The sequence below is a fragment of the Brachycentrus maculatus genome, unplaced genomic scaffold (genome assembly GCF_059751285.1).
Source record: "Brachycentrus maculatus isolate JH-2025_06_01 unplaced genomic scaffold, ASM5975128v1 h1tg000142l, whole genome shotgun sequence".
In the NCBI taxonomy this organism is placed as follows: Eukaryota; Metazoa; Arthropoda; class Insecta; order Trichoptera; family Brachycentridae; genus Brachycentrus; species Brachycentrus maculatus.
In genome coordinates this window covers 671,538-694,112 of record NW_028280895.1, presented here as the reverse complement: position 1 = coordinate 694,112, position 22,575 = coordinate 671,538, and the positions used below count along the sequence as shown (strand labels likewise).

Here is a 22,575-nt window from a genome sequence, read left to right as displayed (position 1 = left end):
TCCAGGGTGATATTGAATAAATATTAGAGTGAAAAAATCACTTATATTTATTTGACCCCCCCCCTGGGAATCGAACCCGGGACCTCCAGAATGATAGTCGAGCGTGCTGACCATTACACTATGGAGGCGGACAAATATAAGTTCCAGTATGATACATTACACTATGGAAGATCTACACTGACCATTACACTATGGAATATCTAGACAAATATAAGTTCCAGTATGATAGGAGCTCTAAATGAGTGACTGCTTTTAAGAATACTATTCTAGAATGACGCTTACCAGGCTACGTGGGTATTTACATGGTTGTGGGATGTTGTTGTCATCACAATGCCTGCAACATGCTCACATTCCTCACAAAAATATTGACCCAGAAACCGAATAAAATGAAAAATATAGACTGCTCATACAGCTTTCAATAAAGTGCAAAATATGTTCTGAAATTATTAAACATTAATGCCAAATTAATAAATAATACATTCTGTAATGATAAGCTTAATCTGAAACTTAAACTTATATAAACTCAAGATATAACAAAAATACGAGTACTTAATTGAGTACGTATGTTATGCTAGTTTTGTTGTAAGATTTGTGTATTTTGCTTTTAATTTTCAATGTGATTTTGTAAATGTGATTGAATTATTCCTATTCTGAACATTCAAGTGACGAATTTATTGAAAAATAAAACAGCAGGTAAGGGAATCCTACTAAAAAAAGTAATGAGTAAAAGGCAAGATGATATTTACTTTAAAAGCTCTATGTCAATTTATGGTTTATAAATTCAGCTCATTAAAAGTTAGAAAAACATAATACAAGTCGGGTATTTCTAGGAAGATTTTTTTAATCAACTCATTTTACAGAGATTACAAGAACTTCTAATAGGGTTTTATTATTCGCAGCTGAGCTTTTCGTTTAATGCCGTCTTTTCGTAATATTTTCTACCTTTAATTATTTTAGAGAAAAAATATAAATTTTATCCTATCAAATTCCCCTTAGCGCCAAACCGAAAGAGAATCCGTATAGAAATTCAAGTTTTATTTGACCTACGGATGAAATTGTTGGAAGCACACCGTAACAAGCAAATTAAATTCTTGTTAAAAGCATCACCAAAGTAAAAATTAAAATATTAATGAGATTTTTACTGAAGGTGTCTCGACAGAGAAAAAACAACGAATATGATGAAAGATGAAAATCTAATCATCCCAGAGCGACATGGCACCGAATAGCTTAAGAATTACGCAGTGTTATCTTGAAGCAGATAATCACTTTTCCATGAAGGAAAAGTGATAATCCGCTTCAAGTACCAGTTCAAGGTAATATTGAATAAATATCAGAGTAAAAAAATCACTTATAATTATTCCAACCCCTCTGGGAATCGAACCCGGGACCTCCAGTGTAATATACAAAATTAAAATTAAATTAATATACTACTTTAAGTATTATTTAATCAAAATGAAATGTTGGAGAGATTTAATAATTTTAAACAAACAACTGCGGGTCTCGGGAGACGATTAAAGAAAGAAAAATCTGGAAATGAAAAATACAAATGAGGTCAGGGTAGTAAAGTACATTTAAGGGGAAGATTTCCCTCTAAGTGCTTTAATTCCAAAGCAGTGATATACACAGGTGTCTCTGCTCGCCGTAATGAACGCTATTTGTCTGGGAGGCTTCTCCTGCGTCCCCTACCCTCCGAATGGATGAGATTTAAATTTGACGCACGTGGCATTTTGAGCCATTGAGCAAAGTGAATTAAACCGTTACGACTGAGGTAACGTTTACTGAGACCAAAAATAAACAACGGTGCACTTTGTTCCGACAATACGAGCCTCGTTACTTGTACATTACTTTATGTACTTTATCTTCGCTTATCTGTCCATTAATGTTCATTTTAATATTCTTTTAAATGCTTTCAGAGAATTTTTTAAAGTAGCACTAAATATTTGCAAGAACGGTGTCCGTATTGTTGGATAAAGTCATTATTTATATCCGATATGCATATGATAAAAACGTTATTATTTATATTTTGGAAATATACATTAAAATGTATATTTACGAATATTTAAATATAAAGCATTGTCGTTGGTGAATTTAGATCTGGGCTAAAATAGAAGTGAATGGGGAAATATTGAACAAGTAGACGATTTCGTATATTTGGGAAGTATATTTTCTAGAATGATAAAGACTTATATAAATGATAAAGACTTATATGTTTATTTGCATGATTCATGGTAAGTATGTACATCAATTTTTATATATTTAAAACAAAAACATCAAAAATCCCACAAAGGCATCAGGTTCGCGCCGCCCAGGACGACCACTGCTGACAATTCGTCGGCAGTTCTCGTCAGAACTTCGGGACGCGGATCTGACTTGGGAGAATGCAAGGGAGCTGGCAGACGATAGAAAAGCCAGGAGACAGTTTGTGGACTCCATATGCTCCACCTTGGGAGCGGATATGGTTTATTATTATATTTTCTAGGATTAAAAAGATTGATAATATAGGAAGGGGAGTGAACGTTAGGAACAGAGAAAATGTATTTGGTATATTAAAATCATTGTTAACCTTGTGGTACGGTAATATAACAATCTCCTTATCATTCATCGTTAGTTTTGTGTAATACCACTTAAAAATGAAATCTGGAAGTAGTGTTTCTAAGTGGTATTACACAAAGTGAACGATGAATGATAGAGACTTAAATGTTTATTTGCGTGATTCATGGTGAGTATGTAAATTAATTTTTATATATTTAAAACAAAAACAACATAAAAAATCCCACAAAGGCACGACGGCCGATTCATCCATCCATTTTTAATTAAATTTTACTTGGTAATTACCAGTATTATTAAAAAAAACTATTGTGACACGTGTTTCTATGCATCCCACTTAATTTAAAACACCATATTACGGTGTTTGAAAATAATGCGGTATGCATCAAAACACGCGTTACAATAGATTATAAGAAAAAGTGGTGTTTTCCTTTTTTTATTGTAGTAGCATTTTGGCAAAGCGTACTAGATTGTATATCGTACTAAATATCATACTTTACCAAATACCAAAATCGACGCCTGAAAACTTTATTAGAAATACGTGTGCGCAAGTTTGAGAACCGCTCGCTTGTTTTCTTATACCTGTATACTAATTTAGTAATATCGAAACGGTACGTGTCGACGGCGGACTTTTGCAAAGTGAAAAAAATGGGTTAGCATTAATTAGGTTTATCATTTTAACACTTCATATAATATGCAAACACGGGAAAATGTTGTTCGACCACCCCCGTAAATACATTAACCCTTCCCTTACGGTGCTAAAAATTTCAGCGTGCTTCGGTGATATGTATTTTGTTCACCATATGAAAATGTGGTTTAAAAACAGGAAAAATGTGAATATTCCTAAACGTTGCCTTTATTGACCATAGTTGAAGTTGAAATGTAACAATTTTATAAAGTTAGCTCTGATAATTATCAGAAAACAAGAAAAAATACATTGTAAATATTCGCAATAGTTAGCGTCGTGACACGACCGTCGTATACAACGGTCTGCGCACTACTAAACATGCAACAACATGCGCGTGCACACAAAGCAATGGCAGGCGCTCAAACAATGAGAAACGTTTGTGTATTGGTGATTTTATTCCAGTTTTTTTCGCAAATGATTTATTTCTGTCGCTGCAAATGAAAAACTTTATACTACAATACTTTCATGTAATACATGATTATATTACGGAGGAATACAAAAATTCTGAGCCCGTATCTATTATATTTTATATTGATATTCTCATTTGAAAAGTCGAGTTGTAGTAAATACATATCACCGGGAGGGGAAGGTTAAGCGACTCTTTGCACGTGATAAGGTGCGTGCGGCGGGTGGGGGTGGTCGAGGATGAACGGGGATGAAGGGGGGATGCTCCAGACCGTTAACATATCGGGTTCTGGATTATTTTATGACGAACGAGTCTTTTGGGCATAATCGGGAATTACACGGGTAATGCGGGTAAACACGAGATCGATACCTTTTGCCGACGTCGGACGGCCAGGAGAAATTATTTAAATGCAACCTCAGTTTACCATATAAAGATACCAGATATTTATCTAATTGAAAACCTGTTAAATCTATACCCAGTGTCCATTTAGTTGAGCATATTTCCCACGTAAACAGCATATCATTTTTTTCAAATATTATATTAATTATTTTTACACATCTCAACAAAGATGAAGAAGAATATGGAAGTCAGGGCATTTACAGGGCTTACGATCGTCAAAGGCAGGTTTATTACCTCACATTCAAGAATTCTATCCATGGTTGACAACCACACTACTCAAATTCTTGAAACTTTTAGAAATATTGTTTAAACTCGTAGCACAGTATATATATATATGTATATATATATATATATATATATATATATATATATATATATATATATATATATATATTTATATAAATATATATATATATATATATATATATATATATATATATATATATATATATATATAAATATATATATATATGTATATATATATATATATATATATATATATATATATATATATATATATATATATATATATATATATATATATATATATATATTTATATAAATATATATATATATATATATATATATATACAATATATATATATATATATATATATATATATATATATATATATATATATATATATATATATATATATATATATATATATATATATACATATATATATATATATATATATATATATATATATATATATATATATATATATATATATATTTATATATATATATTTATATATATATGTAAAACCTAAATAAATATCTTGATTTATTTGATGCATTACGATCCTGTAACGCATCGGAATGCATCTAGCTCCATTAAGTAATCCCGTGGTTGATGACGATATTTGGCCGAATACCCGGGCAGCAGAAACAATGGAAAGGTTTTCAATTAGCGGGCGGCCACGCTAGGCGGGCGGCTCCGTACGGGTTTATCAATCAATTTTATGGGTGTAAAGTACGGCGAGCGGTACCTAATGGGATATCAATATAGAGCGGTCTCGACCTAGGCCAGGGGTCGGCAACCTCTCGGACCGAGGGAGCCAAACGTGAGTAGCAAAGTTAGGAAATTTTTTGGGCGTCATTTTTCAAATTACAACATGTATTTGTTGTACTTGTTCGCAAATCTGAATTACCTCCAGTTAGTAGTTATTTTTTAAAATTAATTTTACATCTCAACATAGATCAAAAAGATAATCCAGATTTGTGAACAAGTATTTGAACACACTCGAAATGTTGTAAATAAGTTAACTGGTCAAATTATAAGCTAAAATAAAAATAGAAAATGTCGTTATCTAGCGTTTCTCAAGTATTAGATTATAATCCAGGATTCGAACCTCACATACAAATGAAAGAGTTTCTGATCAATAAAAAGCTTCTTTCATCTCACTATAGATGACTCTAGCGAAATTCTAGTGAATTCATATATATGCAGCTGGTTTTTCAATCTATCTTACATTTTCTATCCTGTAATTGGAAGTTAATAAATATATTTAAAAAAAGTTTTCTGTAGGGGGTAGTTATTTACTTCGACAGGACAAATTCTTCTTCATCTATATTGAGATGTCAAAAAATAATATGCTAAACAGCCACATGTAGCTCGCGAGCCTCTCGTTGTCAAATCCTGGCCCGGGAGGGGTGGTTGGGGTCGAACACAAAATCGGACACATCTGCGTAGGAAACTTGGCTCTGAAGCCCAACTTCCCTGCGCGAAAAGCTCCCAGATAGTACCAACTTCGGTCGGGAGCGATAGTTGGGGATTTGTTCCGGAAGGTGCGCAAGTTGGGGCTTTTAAATTCTGAATGACACATTATCGGCGATAGTTTTGGCTTACTGATCAACACGAGGTATCAACTTTGGAAATTGACGCCGCACAAATTGTGCGCAACATATGGGGTATGGAATATTTATTAATTGACAGTTTCGACATTAATGGGGATGTAATATACGAGTATGCAATAAATTATGGAAAAGGTGATTTAAAATTTTTCAAATATCGAGCATTAAACTTAAAAAAAACACATTTTTCGTTGAGACTGAATGTCATTAGTGAAAAAAACAAGTAGCAATTCACATTATGAGTATGTCTAAATACTTGTTACAAATTAGGTTTTTTCCAGTTTTTAGGAGTTATTTTTAAATTTTTTGACATCATGGATAATTTTGACATTAATAGGGATGTAATATACGAGTATGTAATAAATTTTTAATAAAATGATTTAAATTTTTCAAATGTAGAGTATTGAACAAAAAAAAAACTTTTTTCGTTGAGAGAAGTGGAAAAACTAAAATAACTTCTCAACGTTTTGAGTGTGTCCAAATACATGTTAACAAATCAGTTTTTCTCCAGTTTTTAGTAGTTATTTTCACATTTTTTGACATCTCAATATAATTAAAGAAGAATTTGGAAGTTAATGTGTTTACAGTGCTAGAAATTTGTCATTGACTGGTTGACCGATCACTTTACACAAGTGCAACATTCACCATTCTGACCTGATGTAAGTGATCATTTAACCAGCCTATGACATTTCAAGTGTGCGATAAATTATAAGAGAGTGTTACATTGTCACACCACAAAATTAATGATGATTTAAATTTACAAAATATAAATTTTTGATATAAAACGTCAAAGAAGACAATAAAAATAAATATTGTCTTGTACCAACACCAATTTGGTTAATTTTTAACATTAAAAAAATATTAATTAAAGTCGCTTTGATGAAATATAAATTTTAATATAGTAAGCTTTTCTTAAATATTAAATAAAATAAAAAGAAATAGATGCCGCCATACAAGTTGAAATATATAAGAAATGAGTTAATAAGACTAAAATAAACTTCATTAAGAACTTTGTAAAAGGTTTATAAATAAAAACAAAGTCATAAAAAATACTTCCTAATCAAATTTTTCCACATTTCCGCGGGCTTCGTCACCATTTTCTTTCAGCAACAACGGGACTTTTGTCGTTCTTTTTCAAAGCAGGGAAATTAGTTTAACCCTTGCACAAAGCAAACATTAAAATCCAGAAATTACATTAAAAATTTTCGCAGAAAAGAAAACTCGCGGAGCAAATATGAGGGTGGTTTTTTTTCCAATGGAGGATGAATTAAATTAGGCAAATTCCTGAGTGGCGAGAGTAGGGCAGACCAAGTTGTGCGCGATGAAATTACCTTCCAATCTCTTATTAGGGGTGGTCCGCTATGGGGGATGGGGATGAACTGAAAACAAAACATGAAAGTTTAGCTGATCGGCCAGTAAACTTTCAGGACGTGATCAGTCGGTAATCTGCAGTGACCGACGCGAAAAAACAAACAAAAAGCTCAAGCTAACTAGAGTTTAGATGTAATCGTATGTTGAATACTATAAAAGCACTTTTATTATTGATATCTCAAACTAATGTGAAGAGGAATATTGTAGCAAATAGGTCTCACGACCTGTCTAAGCTAGACTTTGACATCTCAACATAGATGAAGAAGGATATGGAATTCTGAGTAATTACAGGGCTTATGGCCTATCAAAGGCTAGTAAAGTGATCACTTTACACACGTGCACCGTACATGTAAAACCTTTTTATTCACGTCGATAAATTGTGTCTACATTTTGGACATATAAATATAATTTTTGGGCAAGCAAATTTAAAAATAAGTTAAGTAAATTTCGTTGGCAAAACGAATCGCATAAATTTGATTTTATTTTTATATGTCAAGGGGATTTCAAAAATAAAATCGATATTCTTTAATCTTTGCGTAAAAAGCAGCAATTAAAATTTGAGAATTTCAGTAATTATAGCATTTCGATAGCATTTTTAACAATAAAAACTCTTAATAAATATACACGATATTAAATTATATTATAATTAACCCATAATATACACGGTGTTTTCAAATGATTTGGAATGCATCAAAACACGTCGCCCACTCCTTTCAAGAACGTCATAAATAAAAAATCGTCAATTTTCAGCCGTGCATGTTTTCAAAATGCCCAGAAAATGTACTACATCCTAGTTAAAGCGGCATATTTTTAATTTAATATTTACCCGCTATAGGGCAAAAAGTGTTGTTTTTGCATTTTGAAGAAAAGGTATTGTTTAATTATTTTTTTAAATACACTAAATATTTTTCAAATGGAGAAAAAACCTCCATGTTTTACTTAAAAAGATCTGTTTCATAGTAAAAAGTTCAATAAGTGGCTTGATATTTATTTTTAATACATTGTATTCTATTTTCAAACTTTTCTCCTGAAAAATCAAGTTTTTTGATTTATGACGTTCTTGAAAGGAGTGAGCTACGTGTCATAACTTTGGACCATGTCTTATGTATATCATCTCAATACCTTTCTTTTGGGGTAAATTTATTCCTGTTAATTGGTGTTAAAAAAAAAACAGATTGTAACAAATAACGTTATCAACCAAGTAATATTTTAACTCAAAATGGATATGTATTACGACAAAGTTACTCCCGAATTAATTAATGAATAACACCTCATATATTATCATAAACTTTATTTGAACAAAAACTAACAAAAAGTATGTTATATTAACAAAAAGTATGAGAATAATGCAAGGAACTAAAAAAGCCACCTATCGTACGGAGGCACGGCGGCCGATGACCCAGGAGTGAGGCCCGAGAAGGCCAGCCGCGAGGGGCTAGCAGCGGCGAGTAGCGGCAAGCATTCCAGCGCACAATGAGCAATTTAAAAATTCAAAAACTCGTTCCGAGAGCGTCGCCCTCTCCGCGGGAGAGCGAAGGGATAGACCAGCGGCGGGCAACTTGCTGCCCAAGAACCAAATGTGGACATTACATCAATTGCAAACAATTAATCATATACACTCTATCTATCTTTCCCCGAATAATCGTTTTCCCGGATGTGTCGTTTAATTCTTCTATCCTGAATTCATTTCATACAAGATCGTTTCTATCGATTACTTAAGTGAAAATCTTTAAGTGCAATTAATTTTTTTAAATTTTCATTATATTATGTTATTTTTGCAAATATTATGTTGGTTTTCCAATAAATGAATAAAATAAATAGACAGGGCCGAATCGCTCTTCAAGGGAACCCAGACGGAAAAAAAACGATCAAGTCTAGTTCGCATGTCGTTATTTTTAGCACATTTCCAGGTTCTCGTCAATAAGACGATTTATCAAATTGCTTTTAATAAATTTCATGCTTCAAAAAAATTGTTGGTATGAATACGTAGAGTCGAAAAGCCTTCCCGCTGATATTTGTGCCAGAGTCGCACTTAAAAGGTCAAAGATGCCGCTCTGGAGCCACAACTTGCCGACCAATGCGATAGTACGTACATTAGGCGGATTTGTATTTCACCTGTAAGACAAAGCGTACGATGTACCTACTGCTCATACAGACAAATGTATGTATATTTTACAACATTTTGAGTGTGTCAAAATAATTTTAGCATAAAAATAAATATTTTATAGAACCCAAATTTTTCTGTTGTTGTTTGATATTCAATATTTGATTACAATCATTATTTAATGAAAATCAAATAAAAATAGGTACTTCTTACTCTACTGACAAAATAGCATAATAATAAATTACCCACTGTAATTAGCAAAAATGTTTGTTTGCTTTTTTTGGTCGTAGCATTATGGTAGATTTATTATATTCTCGTGTGTAGGCCTTGTGGCTAGTTTATAAGAGGATCCATCTCTTTGGTATACATTGAGGTTGGTCATGAAGTGCAATGTGGGGGAGTCTGGACGGTTCCATTCTCCTCACATGCGTATACCATTGTCTTCTCGCTGCCTTCCCCACCTAACGACATCTTCGATCTTGCATATTTCTCTTATCTCGGTGTTCCTTAGTTTTTCTCGTAGACTCTCACCAGATATGCTCCTCAGAGTCTTCATTTCTGACACTCTTTGCTCGTTTTTTTATCAATCAATAAAATTAGTTGTATCTATAATTGAGGTATTTAATTATTTCTCAGCTCTGTATTCGGTCCACAGATCTCACATATTTATCTTATTCTAGTTTTCCTTATTCTATCATGTGGATTATTGCCAGATATGCGCTTTAGAGTCTTCATTTCTGACACCCTTAGCGCATTTTTTTGTTACTGCGGTGTCCGCTCTGCATCGATTCCATATCATGACGGGTTACGCACAGGTTTTATATATTTAATTTTTCTGCTGATCTTTATGCCAGTGAAGTAATTATGCCCCTAAGATATTTTATTCAGCAGATATCCTTTTATTGGTATGCAATATTATTTTTACATACTGGAAACGCCTGATACGTAATGCATGCCCCTGATAACCGCTGTACCAGGAAATAATTTATATCAGGTAAATAATATACCTAAAACACGTCATATACCTAGGAATATTTCTATTCAATTTAATTCAAACCCTTATCCGCACCCCAATAGTGCATATGGCATTGCATTATATAAACACAGTGTTATCTTGATCGTTAACACACGAAGGAAAGGTGATCAGCATTCTGCTTCAGGTACCAGTCCAGGGTAATGTTGAATAAATATTAGAGTGAAAAAATCACTTGTATTTATTTGATTCCCCCTGGAAATCGAAATCGGGACCTTCAGAACGGTAGCCGAGCGTGCTGACCATTACACTACGGAGGCGGAGTAATATTTAATTGAATCAAATAGTCAAATATGTATTTGTACATAAAAGATTGAAAAGCAATAACAGCACATATGAGTGAGTCAATAGCAACGTACGGTGTAACATTTGTCAGTAAATATGCCCTAAAATTGAGAGCGCTTTATTAATTTGGCAGTTATTCAACCGTGGGTCGAGTCCACTGCCGCTCGGTGAATGGAGGTTTAATTTGGAGTCGTAAAACAGATTTGCCTTATTTGCCCTGCCTACCCTAATAACACATTCCCATTCTGATGCCTGCGTTCGCAAAGGGGACTTCGCGTTCGCGGATTTGCTTACTCACAGACCCAACCAAGAAGCGATGACTTTCTTAACATAAAATAATATTTAAAAAAAAATATTGGTGCCGCGTTATCTGAGGGGACGTTGTAGCGAAATTAATAATTTTAAATTGTATTTTAATTTAAAATGATAAATTTTAGTCATTTCTGCTAGCAAAAAAATACAATTTAAAACTTTAAGCTCTTATAATTTTTTTTCTTGCATTTTTTTCATAGATACTTTGTGGCACATTTTATAAACTTTATAAAATTTAACAACTTTGTTTTAACCACTTTTTTATTATTAGTACACTTTAACCTACCGGTTTCGACAAGAACTTTGTCATAAACAGGGTTTATTAAATTCTAAAACATCAAAAACATTAAAACTCTCATAATGAATTATTCTTATAAAATTCTCTAAGATAAAGGTGTATTTATGAATGTCAACGTTGTAGGGGGATATCCTGATTATTTTAATGTACCATTTTACACATAAAAATTTCAATATAAAAACATAAACTTGTATAGATTGGTGTGGCGTTATAAACTCCCTGCCTTCCCATGAGGAAAAGCGGCGTGATGGTTAGCTAGTTTTTTTTTTCACTGAACTACGATGCTAATCGATAAGCAACTCGACAAATACACAGAGATAAGTCATCTATAGACAGGATGATATGACAGTCAGACTTGATATTCGCGGTGTAACTTGGAAAATATCAAGCGAAGAAAATGGAGGGGGTTCACTTTCCACGGGGTTCAGAATCCACATGCCAGCGGGTACATTCCACATTAGGTGTATGGCAACAGGCGAACAATGCATTGTTTTGCAGAAAGGGCCCAAACTGCCGCCGTACGGGTCGGGAAACAAAGCCAACAGTAAGCTTTAAATTGTATCCGGAAAATGGAATTGTAATATAAACGGTTTTATTGTAAAGCTCCCATATAGGCACAGAATGGCCATTCGGTTGGTAAATGCAGTGAAACCTCGATATAACGGACCTCTATTTGATGGATTTCAGATATAACGGCTAACAGAATCCGGATAAATATAAAAAAAATAAAAAACATCCTGTTAATATTTACATACATATCATAAATGAGAACACTTGTGGAGGTCCTCACCAAAAAGTTACATTTCCCAAATTGCACAAAAATCCTTAAATACAAATCTGTTCTGTTTGCTGTATTCTTTCAAAATCTTTATTACAGTTGCGACAAATCGTGACGAATTCTGTGTTAAACTGATATGAAATCATTATATTGCACCAAAACGTAACAATTTTACAAGATAGAATTCCTGATTGCTCAAAATCATTTATAATGGAAATGTAACGTTTTGGTGAGGACCTCCACTTTTGTTTTTTACCGTTAAAGTTACGTTTTTTTTAACAACAACAACATAGTTGCGGAAGCTTCCATCTACAGGTTTGAATATATGAAGTAAAGCATAAATAATTACACATGCTCAAATTTAAGTATCGCTGCAAATTAACCATTTTTAGAACTCATTATAATCACAGATAATCACAATTGAAGACACATGAGTGTCCGATGACAAAAAAAGGTAGTCAAATAAAATTCATGTGGAAAAAAAAATTGTTATTAGACAAAAAAATGTTTTTGTGTTGTATTGATTATTTATATTTAAATACAGTGTTAATTTTTTCAAAAAAATAAATTAATTGATTTTAAACCTGTTTTTATATAACGGACTTTCAGCTTTAACGGACACCTCCTGCCTCCAATTAGTCCGTTGTATCGAGGTCTTACTGCACTACAAAAGCTGAATTTCAAAGCACAAAACTTAATGACTGCAATGTATTCTAGGGAAAAAAATAAGGAAAGTAGATCATTTACAAAATAACCGAGTCTCGTATGTGGTGTTTGTAGAAAAATATCTCAACAGCATTTAAAAATATATATTAGTTACTAGAGTACCTTACTACAGTGTTTTGCAAACTTTTTCTATCCAAGGTACACCTACCAAATAAAAAAAATTCAGATGTACATATTTACCATATTATGGTAACATATTTAACGTATCATGTTTAATGCAAAATGTGAGCCTGTTTAACTGAGCACAGACAATCAAAATTTGGAGCAATTGTGTTATATTCACGAAACTAGACTTTTTTTCGCGGCACACCATCACCATGGTACATCAGTGTGCCGTGGCACACACTTTGCGGAACAATGCCTTAGTAGTGTGTCAATATGAGTAGAATGGTGAATGTTTCACGTGTGTAAAGTGACACTTAACCAGCCTGTGACAAGTCATAAGCCTTCTTAATATCCATATTCCATATCATTTTTCATGTTGAGATGACAAAAATGTGTAAAACGACATTTTATCAAGCAGGTGATCGTTAATACTAGATAATTTGTAATTATTTAAAGTGCAAAGCAAGAGATTTGAATCTAACGAGACACAAGAAGCTGGATTGAATCTTTACAAAGGAGAAATTAAATATTAATATCGTTTGAGGTTAATTAGTTATGCCTAATTTGTTGGAGACTGTGGTAAACGAAGGTACGTATGGTTCCAGAATACATGTATGGGGTGTTATGTTAGAGGTTTGGTTTTAAAACATTGTTTCTGCAGATTATCAATTTGACAGTTGACAGTTGACAGTCACATTTCACCATAAATTGACTGAGCCAAAAACAATATTCAGCTTGATCCTCCTTTTCAACGCAAAATGTTCACGGATGAGGCACATTTTTTCTCAAATGGCTATATCGATAAGCAGAATTGCTGAATTTGAGGGGAGAAAAGGTTAATAAGCAGATCCTTAGGATCTAGAAAAAGAAGAAGAAGAAGAAGAGTGGAGAAACCCCAAAAGCCTTTGTTGAGACGCCCTGACATCCATTAAAAGTCACTGTGTGGTGTGCTTTATGGGTGTTGATGAACATGATATTAGCCAGCATGTTATAGTCAATGGAGAGCGCTACAGAATTCAATTTCAATTCAATTCAATTTATTCAACAAAAAATAATACATACATAACAAACAATATTCAAGGCGTATATATTAAAAGTAAGCAAGAAGACTTAAAGGTGTAGAAGAATCCCGCTTCAGAAAACTCCTTCGGACACATGGAACAGATCAATTTCCAATGTGATATTGTTCAACATAGCGGTAGCTCTTCCTACAGGCATAACCATCGGTAAGTTGGTCCTGCGATTACTATCTTCTTTGTACCTCAGTTGAATGGCATTGATGTAACAGAACTATGGTTTCAACAAAATGGCGCCTCATGCCACATGGCGGGTGCCACCAGCAAAAATTTGAATTCGTTAATCTCTAAAAAAACACCCTTTAGTAGGTAATCTGAGTTCATATTTAGAACAGATTCAGAACATATTCAGAACAGGCGTATTTAGTTGATAAGTATTGTAGTATACAATACATTTTGTAATAAACAGTTCTGTTTCTGGTAATAGAATATTAAAGCAGAAGTTACTCGTGTAATATAATGGAGGTATTTTCTTACTCCTTTGATCCTTACGTTAAAACCTTTTGTGAGAACCGTGTATGGGGATAAGTCACGAGAGCTCCGTATAAAGGAATATTAATTAATTATTATTAACAATTAACTCTTGTTTGATTCTACGGAATTCTATATTAATGCTTTACCTACACGAAGCGTGTAAACTAATACAAGGGTGAAACAGATTTTAATATATGTATGGGAGAAAGATGGCTTCTAGCGGAAAAGCATGGCTCATTTGCAAGTAACATATTACTACTTTTCTTTGCAATGTATTCTATATTACACATAGTTTTTTAAACAACATTTTAAGTGTGTCCAAATACTTGTTCACAAAATCTGGATTATCTCCAATTACAGGAGTTATTTTCATATTATTTTTTGACATCTCATAAAAGATGAAGAAGAATATGGAAGTCTGGGCATTTACAGGGCTGACGACCGTCATAGGCTGGTTTAAGTGATCACTTTACACACATGTAACATTCACCAATTCTACCCATTATTGACAACGACACTACTCAAATTCTTGGAAGTTCTATATATATGAACCAATTTAGACACCTTGTTCTTGAATCACTAGAACTTCACTAGAGACATCTATTGGTGAGATGTAAAGAAGAAACTCTTATATTAGTATGTGAGATCCGAATCCTGGATTATATTCACACACATGAGAAACGAAAAAAAATAGTTTTTTAAATTTTAATTGTAAACAAATACATGTAAATCAGATTTTAATAAGTGTTTTTCAATATAATTTTTATTAACTGTATACTTTCAGCACAATTCTAATGTAAAAATATATTTTTTTGTTTTTATTATTAACACATCGTTAATTATTTTAATTGAGATACAAGATTTTAGTTGAAAATTATTGTAAAGCCTCTATAATTAAGAAAACCCATTTTTTATGAATATTTGATATCGATTAAACTTTCCCTAAAGAAACAATTGAAATATTACCAAAAACATATAAGAATAATAAAACATTTGTATAAGACCACTCTTGAGTTGATTAATTTAAACACGACTAGTTTCGAGAACTACATATGTTCTCAAAATACTGGATCATGCCAAGTTTTAAAATAAATATTCTTCAAATTGTCAACAACAAAAATATCTTTTAAGGAAAATTCCATTACAAGCATAAGGCGTAAACAAAAATTAAATTTTTGTGAATATTTAATATCGATTTAGGTTGCTTTAAAGAAAGTTCTGAAATATTAACAAAAACAAACTCAAAATACTACTTAAGAGTTTATAAATGTAAAAGAGACTAGTTTCGAGAACTACAAATGTTCTCGAAATACTTGATCGTGATAAGTATAGAAATACTTAAAATTTTATGATGTAATAATACTGAATATCAAAAAAAAATCTAAAAATGTTCTTTCAAGGAAATTTTAATTAAAGCATAGGGCATCCATGAAACAAATTTTATATGTACATTTAATTTCGAAGCTTGTTTCAAAGAAAAACCCGAAATATTAACAAAAAATATAGAAACCAAATTGAAAGATCAATTTACTGTTTATGAATACAAACGAGACAAGTTTGAGAACTACAGATGTTCTCGAAATACTTGATGATTATAATAAAAATACTTGATAATAATAATAATAGTAAAGAATTACTTTATATTTACAGATTTAATAAATACTTAAAATCGTCAAAATAAAAATTGTTAATATTTTCTTTTCAGGAAAATACCATTGAGAGCACAAGGCATACAGGCGCAATCGAACCAGCCTGCGAGATTAATATCACGTCAGTATCCTCCCTTTATGTTCGGGCGCAACATTACTCGACACTTTCGGGCTTTCTGCCGCCGTAGCTGCAATCATCCGGGGGTGATCATCCCCTACAGGTGAGAGGCTCCTTCTCACCCTTCCGCAACAGCCTGATTTATAAGCCCAACTCTTCCAGGAGCAACTTGCAAGTGTTTGTGTGACATCCTAAATCACCCGCAAGGAGCATCTCTCGCTATAACGAGTGCAGAACACGACAATGCAAGGGATGGAGAGCATTTTATACGGTCGCGAGATGCATTTTTCATGCCCTGGACGCAAATTACACACGCTGAGGGAAATTCTCAGAATATCCGATGACGGAAATTGCAACAAAGGGCTCTGTAAACGTGGTAACATATTTTCTATTTAACTTTGGTATTAAATTTGCTTTTACTTGAGATGTGTACATTACAAAATTGGTTAGCGGGAATATTTCATTTCTCGAATGTTTTTCGCAGATACTTTGTGGCACATTTTATAAACTTTATAAAATTATGTAACTTTGTATTAACCACTTTTTTATTGATACAATTTAACCTACCGGTTTCGACAAGAACCTTGTCATCGTTACACCTTGTTACATTAAAAAAATAAAATACTCACACCAAAAACTTCCACACATTTCGTAAAAATCCTAAATGTTATTTTTATTATTCATTGCATAGCAACCCCAAATAAAAACTAATGGAATCACCCAAAAACAGTATGAATATAGAAAGTAGAGCGCATTTTCATAAAACATAAAATACGATATTTTTTTTAAAATTTATATATTTTTAAATGATTTTTTTGGTATTACACTAAGTGAACGATGAATGATAAGGAGAGTGTTGCTTTTTTAATGTTTATTTAACTGAGAGTTTAAATATCATGTTTATTATTGAGTAATATAAAGAAATATCCGGATCCGTAATGGAGTGGTTAGTACGTTTGGTTATCTTGTATCCGGATTCGATTACTGAGGGGGAGATTAAAATAAAGATTATTTTTATAATGGTATTTTTTAACATCCTTATTTAATTACGTTATTGAGGGGGATAGAAACTGGCGACAAACAACAACTGACCGAAAGAAATAGAAGAGGCCTATGTTTAGCAATGGAAAACAGAAGGCTTGAGAAGAAGAAAACTTATTATTTTAAATACATGTATACTTGACAATTGGCGTGACTAAGTGATCATTTTGAAGGATCATATTATATATTAGTTAAATTTGGAATTTTGACAGATGCCCCTTGGGAATTTGTGGAATTTATTTTGTGAAACCATAAAAAAAACGTTTTGATTGCGAAAAATAGGGTTGTTGAGTTAAAGATGTCCATTGGACTATTTTGATGTAAAAAATATGAAAAATTAATTCACATTTTTTAAACTAATGATTAATGTATTTAACGACCAAGATAACACTGGCTACGTACCATGAAGTGGTCAATATACCATTTGGTGGTAACGAGGGTTAGAAGAAGAAGAAAAAAGGTAGAAGATACCTATATTGAATTCACTACTTTACAAAGCCCACGTACGCTAGTATGTTATTTTCAATTCCCCTAGAATTTATGACGGTCATACATTATGTATTACCTGAAAATGTTTATACTCAATAATTTACTTGAATTAAATTATACACCATATAAACATCTAAATAAACATGAATAATTGCTCGGCTCCGTAGTAAAATAGCTAACGCGTTTTGCTACTGCATTTTTTACAGGTTCGATTCCCAGGGTTGATAAATTAAATATTCGATTTTTTTCACTAGAATATGTTATATGAATGTATATTTAATATCACCCTGAACTGGTAATCGAAGCAAAAAAAATATTCAGCCTAATGTAATCAACGGTAAAGATAAAATACAGTGCCCTATGCACTATCTGCATCCAATGGTGCACCATTGGATGCAGATAGTGGTTTGCAAAAGAAAAGTATTAATACCTTAGTCATGTATTGGATCGTGATTGAGGAGTATGCACTATAATATTTTTTAAATAAATTGCCTTTTCTAACAGTTCTTCCCATGATTTTTTTATGATTTTACACATCAAAATGTTTTTTTTTTAATGTTTAACATGTGAGAATATATGTTTATTATAAAGGCTAAAAATTGTCGCTTTAGTTAAATTATAAAACAATAAATTTGCGTATCTACTACGGCTATCATTTTACCGTCCTTCAAATTGCTGAGCGAGTTTTTTAATTCTGATTTTTCTAATAAGACTCAAACAGTTTTATCATCTAAAGCAAATTAATATCATAACTGATTTAAGAAATATTATGTCGCATCACTATACTACTTCATGAACTGCACTACTTACCCTTTGTAGAAAAAGTAGAATACAAATTCTGTTTGCTTTTTAAATAAATCAATGCATAAAAAGCTCCTGAGTGAATAAAAAAGGTGTGTATTCCAGACGAATGCAGATAGGCGTCTTATGATTCAATCAGTTACAACAATCGTCGTGGTAAATTCATATGACCAGCTCGAAACGAAAGTATGAAATGCTATATGAATATATTAAAATACTTTAAAAAAATATAATACAGCATATTTAGTCTAAGTTATGTTAAAGGATTATTTTAATATAAAAACTTTGTTTAAAAATGAGGAATATAAAAAAAAATCAAGAGCTTGAAAGGAGTATGAAATTCAGAATAAGTTGAAGGATAAAAAAACTTTAAAAGGAATAATGATATTGAAAATAATATAATTTGGAGCAATAATGTTAGCAAAAGTTGTATCACACACAAATTCTTAACTGCTACAACTGATTCCTTCGCATTTTCTTCTGGTAATATCTTAGTAATATTTCAAGAAGTAAATAATCAATCCCAAAAAAGAGCTACACGGAGTAAAAAGATAAGTGAATGCATGCAAAGACTGTACCTATAAATCCTTCGTGGAATGCTCGTACATCATCCAAAGTTATGTAACTGGGGCGAAAATATATGGAAAGTTTCGGCAAATACACTTCACACAGTCCACAAGACGAAACACACAGAGAAACAATATTTAAACTTCACTTTTTAAACCGACGCTCGAATTGCTCAAGAATGAGAGGAATATTTTAACTTCACTTTTAAAACTGACGCTCGAATTGCTCAAGAATACGAGGAATATTTTGACTCCCCGTTTAAAACTGACGGTAACGTTAGAATTGGCTAAGAATAAGAGGAATATTTTGACTACACTTTTAAAACCGACGTTCGAATGGGTCAAGAATGAGAGGAATATTTTAACTTCACTTTTAAAACCGACGCTCGAATTTCTCAAGAATACGAGGAATATTTTGACTTCCCTTTTAAAACCGACGCTCGAATAGATTAAGAATAAGAGTAATATTTTGACTTCCCTTTTAAAACCGACGCTCGAATTGGTTAAGAATAAGAGAATGATGAAATTAAGGCAAGAATTCAACGTTAGTTTCTTAATGGGGCCGCGTTTAACAATAAGGCCCTTAAAGCAAGCGAGAAGCTGATGAATGCAGGCAGCGCCGTGGAAAGTAACGACCGTTTGGGAGGGAGGTATATAGCAAAGTGCAAGATGCAATTGCAGGTAATAAAAGCGCAAGTAAAACGGGTTTTTAGGGTCTGCGGTGGCCGAGGGGGCCGGGGGAAGGGCGAAGGCCGACTTGTCTGAAGCTCGAAGCGAGGGGAGGCAAGTAACGCTCGGGACTTGCACGAGTACTCGAGTACTAAGGGACCGAGTGCAGTCAGCGAGCAGAACCTTTCTGCGGTTGGAGGTCGGAATGGTAATCATTGGAACTCTCCACAGAGGGAACAATAAACTACTAATGTAAAATAGCTGAGGAATTACCGACCAGTGAAATATAAGCTAAGGTATAACCGACTTGTTTAATTTAAGCTAAAAAATAATGAACTAATATAATTTAATCTAAAGAATAACCGACTAGTGTTATATAAGCTAAGAAATAATCAACTAGTGTAATGTAAGCTAAGGAATAACCGTCTAGTGTTATTTTAGGTATGTAATAACCGATTTTTTGAATTACCTAACGTCCAAGTGACTCTGAAATCTAGCTACGGCTTATACAATACCGTTTATCATGTCCCTCCTCAGGCTTCAACTTTATAAGTTTCATGGACTATGCCTACTCGTGATTGGATTTACTCTTTATGTTTCAAGTTACTATAATTTCATGTTATACATGAGTGAAAATTCTAGGCAAAAACACTCGCTGTTGAAATAATCGAATAGTGTAATGTAAGCTAAATAGTAACTAATTAGTGTAATATAAGCTAGCGAATAAGCGACTAGTGTTATATAATCTATGGAATAACCGACTAGTGTAATATAGCTGAGGAATAACCGCCTAGCGTAATTTAAGCTAAGAAATTATAGAACGCCTCCTGGGCCGTGATATCAGTCAGCAACTGTCTCCCTGCTCTTACTTTTTGCAGCGCATTTGCGTTGCTGGCCATATCGGTCCTTGGAATAACTGACTAGTGTAATATAAGCTAAAGAACAACCAACTAGTGTAATATAATGTAAGCTAAGAAATAACCGACTAGTGAAATATGAACCAAGGAATAACCGACAAGTGTAATATAAGCTATGGAATGATTGACCAGGCTATATAAGCTGAGGAATAACCGACTAGTGTAATAATTATAAGCCATGGAATAACCGACTAGCATAATATAAGCGATTATCGTTAATCGATTACACAGTCAAAATATTGTCAAATTTAAGTCAATTGTAGTCTTGGCTTACATCATATTTTGTATATTAAAAGGATTGTTAACTTTGTGGTATGGTAATATAACAGTCTCCTTATCATTCACCGTTCACTTGGTGTAATACCACTTCATTTGATTATTAGGTCAAATGTAGTCTACATTTGACCTGAATAGAATGATTATTCCAAGACCGGTAGTCATGAAGTAGCGTTTTAAGTGGTATTACACAAAGTGAACGATGAATGATAAGGAGGGTGTTAGTTAGTTAGTGAGTTACGCAATTGAAATAGGTTGAACCGAAGTATTTCGTGTGTAAACATTGAATTTTGATTTGTCTGAAAGTTTGTCCCCAAAGTAAAATGAAGATATCGCTACTTATTGGAGCTTCGCCCCTTTTGTTATATTATATATAGGGAATTGAAGACAAAGTTGGGCAAGTCTTACCACAGCTAATCGGATCTGGATGGAGGGTCTTACGGAACTGTGCTGCGACCGACTGGGAAATGTGTAAGAACTTTTACCCAAAATAAATTTCCACCTTGTCATATTTAAGTATGATGAAGAATAGAAAAAAGTTGTAAGAAGATAAACATTCAAGATAATAACGGTGAAACTCTTTTTTAACAATGCGGTATAACGTTTATTGTAGGACTTTAGGTTTTAAAGCGATTTATTTGTTTAAAAAATATGTTACACAGATTTTATGTTTTAACATGGCGTTCTTTAACTTTGTGAAATAAGACGATTTAAATAAATCAATAAATAAATAACACTTCTATAAGACCACTTTTTGAGCTTTTTTATGTAATCACCACTTGTTTCTTTGTGAAATAAGGCGATTTAAAAAATTGAATAAAACACTTGTATTAAACCACTTTTTTATAAAGTTTTTTCATGACTAGTTTTTATAAATTTGACCACCTTGTATGTTCGCCTTTTAATGAGAACATTCTCAAAAGTATTCATGCTTCCATTACCTCAAAAATTGATAGAATATAGTTATTAAATTTTTATATTAAGTTAGAATACAGTATGAAACATGAAAATATCGTGGTACACAGTAAAAATATGTAAATATAATGTTCATTTTGTGAGAATGTCGAAGTGTGAACACTAAATTTTGACATCAAGTCAAAGAAAGAACAATATATCGTAGAATGCTGTTCATCATATCAATGTCTTGATAAAAAAATGTTAGCAAACATGTTACATGAGTGATACCTCTAAAAGATAAAAAGGTACTTTAATCTGTTTTTTCAATAAATAATTTAACCAAATTATAATTTATATTGCATAACTAACTAACTAACAAACTAACTAACCATCATGCCACTTCCCCGCAGGGGTAGGCAGAGAGAATAGAGCCCCACACCACTCTGTCCTTGCAAACATTCTTCGCCTCTTCCACGTTCATGCATCTCCTCATACATACCCGCCGATTGTTACGACTCCTAACCTGACCACTTTCAAGTATTTGGCATACCTGATCGTGCCATGTTTTTCTCGGTCTTCCTCTTCTTCTTTTCCCACTAGCATTCGCCTCATAAATTTCTTATACCGTTCTTTCCTCACTCATTCGTTCTACATGTCCAAACCATCTCAACGCACTTTTCTTAATTTTAT

The 22,575-nt window shown here is 32.8% G+C and overlaps 1 protein-coding gene across 10 annotated transcripts in view; it reads right to left on the bottom strand.

Moving 5' to 3' along the window:
• The window catches only part of LOC148308973 (polypyrimidine tract-binding protein 2-like), a 552,278-nt gene that overhangs the window by 200,129 nt on the left and 329,574 nt on the right, over nucleotides 1–22,575 (bottom strand). Inside the window, exon 1 of one of the 10 annotated variants that reach the window (XM_088260796.1) lies at nucleotides 19,139–19,781. The exons of the other annotated variants lie outside the window; for them this stretch is intronic. The gene's annotated coding sequence lies outside the window, so the exon portion shown is untranslated. Of the gene's footprint in view, nucleotides 1–19,138; nucleotides 19,782–22,575 lie in introns of those variants that run through there. 10 annotated transcript variants of the gene reach the window in all.